The sequence below is a fragment of the Podarcis raffonei genome, chromosome 11 (assembly GCF_027172205.1).
Source record: "Podarcis raffonei isolate rPodRaf1 chromosome 11, rPodRaf1.pri, whole genome shotgun sequence".
NCBI lineage: Eukaryota > Metazoa > Chordata > Lepidosauria > Squamata > Lacertidae > Podarcis > Podarcis raffonei.
The window spans coordinates 59,083,894-59,087,216 of record NC_070612.1 but is presented as its reverse complement, the minus strand read 5'-3'; the positions used below and the strand labels follow the sequence as shown (position 1 = coordinate 59,087,216).

The 3,323-nt window shown below is 46.4% G+C and overlaps 1 non-coding gene across 1 annotated transcript; it reads right to left on the bottom strand.

Annotated features, from left to right (window-relative positions):
- Positions 1-407: 407 nt before the first annotated feature.
- LOC128423799 (U1 spliceosomal RNA) lies at positions 408-564 on the bottom strand. The gene has a single exon (XR_008332860.1). It is a non-coding gene; the product is annotated as a U1 spliceosomal RNA (small nuclear RNA).
- Positions 565-3,323: the final 2,759 nt, after the last annotated feature.

Genomic DNA, 3,323 nt, shown 5'->3' with positions numbered 1-3,323 from the left:
TGGGACCATGTCAACATAAGGGCAACTGTTTTGGGGAATCCAAAGGAGAATGAATATTTATAAATCATCACCCTAAGTCAGGAGCCATTTTCAGATGTTCAGGAAGGACTCCACACATTCAGTTGACAGGCACAGCACAGAGGGTGAGAGCATAGTGGCAGGATCATCTTACCTGCGTGTCCACACAGTGTCTGCACCAGGGGTAGCCAACGTGGTGCCCTCCAGCAGTTGTTGGACTCCAACTCCCATTAGCCCCAACCAGCATAGCCAGGGGGCAAGATGGTGGGACTTGTAGCAGCATTCAATGCCCCTGGTCTACACACTGGTACTTGCGTACTTGCACATGACCCATATGCATTGAAATGTGCCTGTGCATATTTAGAGTCTTCCACCTTTGAATGTCTCAAAGTGGGGCAGAACATTTCCTTTTCCCCCCATAGCAGTCCCCCCTCCCCCCGCATTTGGGGAAATCACAGCGGTCAGCACATCCGCAGTGCAGTGGATGAGCCTCACTCTGGGAAAACCTCCTTCATGATCAAGGTGTCTCCCCTGCCAGGTAAGTATCCCCATAGCAGTTTCCAGGACAGTGTGGCTGTGTACACACTATGCCTTTAAAGCACATTTGAAGCACATTCATTCCCTCAAAGAATTCTGGGTACTGCAGTTTGTTAAGGGTGCTGAGAATTACAACTTTGTGAGGTGAAAACAACAGTGCCTAGAATTCTTTGAGTGAAAGATTGTGTTTTGAATGTGCTTTAAAGGAATAGAGTGCCCACAGCCTATAAAATTGAGCTCTGTTTGACCTGTACCTCGGGTTACAGACGCTTCAGGTTACAGACGCTTCAGGTTACAGACTCCGCTAACCCAGAAATAGTACCTCGGGTTAAGAACTTTGCTTCAGGATGAGAACAGAAATCGTGTTCTGGTGGCACGGCGGCAGCAGGAGGCCCCATTAGCTAAAGTGGTGCTTCAGGTTGAGAACAGTTTCAGGTTCAGAACAGACCTCTGGATTGAATTAAGTTCTTAACCAGAGGTACCACTGTATATGCATGAAGGTGTATACTTGACTGTCTAGTCCAGGACCAATTGCTCTCACAAGCAGCAGCCCTTGGCACATTCCTTTCAACATTCCCTCCCATTCACTGTAAGGCACATCTCTGCCACATATGGACCATTTTCTGGGTTAGTGGAAGTGCTTGAAGCCCTTCAAAAAATGCAAACCTGGTGGAACTTTGCTTTGGTTTTTATTTTCAAAAGGAGAGTTTAGAAAGGGAGTATTAACAGGCAGAAAGGCAGAGTTTCTTGCTTTTTAATACATGCTTGATTATGGGTATAATGTGCTGTGAAATTCTCCTGAGCAACTTACTGTGATCTTGAGCAACTTATATCTATTCGTTCTAGAGGGGCTGGTGCAGAGGTTCTCTGTCCAAGGCAGTGCCCTTCCAACTCCATATAAAGTAATGTGGGATTGTGGTTAGTGCTGGCCTTAGCCTAGGATGACGGGACGCAGGTGGCGCTGTGGGTTAAACCACAGAGACTAGGACTTGCTGATCAGAAGGTTGGCGGTTCGAATCCCCGTGACGGGGTGAGCTCCCGTTCCTCGGTCCCAGCTCCTGCCAACCTAGCAGTTCGAAAGCACATCAAAGTGCAAGTAGATAAATAGGTACCGCTCCAGCGGGAAGGTAAACGGCGTTTCCGTGCGCTGCTCTGGTTCGCCAGAAGCGGCTTGGTCATGTGGGCCACATGACCCAGAAGCTGTACGCCGGCTCCCTCAGCCAATAAAGCGAGATGAGTGCCGCAACCCCAGAGTCTGTCACGACTGGACCTAATGGTCAGGGGTCCCTTTACCTTTTTAGCCTAGGATGACTGTGGCTCAAAGCCCACTTGTTTATGAAGCTTGGCAGGTTTCTTTGACACCTCTCTCTCTCTCTCTCTCTCTCTCTCTCACACACACACACACACACACACACACACACACACAGGCCAACCTAGCATACAGGGTTGTTGTAGGAGTAAAGTAAGTACAGCACCCTAAGCTCCTTAGAGGTAGAACAGAATATATTTAAGATACATTTTTAAAAACACAGCTCGCTCATGTTCTGATTTCCCCCCCTTTTGTCCCAAACTGGAGCACAGACATTGAAATGCCAATCCTGCTGATTCAGAGGAACAATGCTGAAATCTTATTCCATCAAATATTATCTAATTATCCCCACATGGCGCCTGTCCCACTCGAGATCCATTATTACGAAAGCATGTGTGAGTTAAGACAAACCCCATGGTTTAAGTGCATTCAAGAGTGTTGGCACCCTCCCTTCGTAACTCTTAGAGACTGGAGAAAGGAATGTTACTTGCTCAGAGCTAATTGCGCCAGCTTGGCAGAACGCAAGATGTCAAGGGTAGTTCTGCATATGTTGATGAATAAAAGGATTTATTCAGGCCAGGCATAAGTAGGAGACATTCCCAAGGCTATATCTGATCCACAACATCATTTAAAATGATAAGCACATATGTAATAAAAAATTTAAGGTCTTATATATATATAATAAATGCTCCAACCAAGAACGTACATAGATATGTGGACCACATGTCTGAAGCAGCAGAGGAAGACCGTCCTGAAACCATTTTGACTACCAGACTGACCAAATGATTTCTCTGCAAGGAGGAAGGGTGTGAGGGAACCTTCCCATTGTCTCAGGAATTGGGTAATCAGACTACCAGGAAAGGCAATCAGATAAGGCATTATCAGATAATCTAGCAGACAGGAAAAACAACAACATTCAAATTTCTGTTGTAGACCACCTTTTCTGTGATGTAGGTATGATGTTTGTAGGGGGTGGTCTTGGGTTACACCCCTTCTGTGATGTATGCATGATGTATGGAGGGGTGGTCTTGAGCTCCAGGACAGGGAATTTAAAATATCTATATAAGGGCGGGCACACCTTTGTTCTGGGTCCTCCTCCTTTCTCCTGCGTGTGGGGGAGCACCCTGTTGCAAGAGTTAATAAAGATCAGAGTTACTAGCTGCTTTGCTTCTCAATATTCTCTGGTTGGCCTCTGTTATTTTCTCCTACCGATGGAGAACCCACTTAAGGACTCTGTACGGGCTCTTGGATACCCCGTAAGGGAAGAAGGGCAGATTTTGGTTACAACACAAAGAAGCTTTGTGATCTCTGGGCTACCCTCATATACCTCAGCTCCCCTTCACAAACAAGCAGGGGTTTTTGTTGCATGGCTAAATTCTTCTTTGGGGAACTCTTATTTTTGAGTTTGCACTCAGAACTTTGTCCAGATCCTGAGAGAGTCAAACCCAGCTCAATAGGT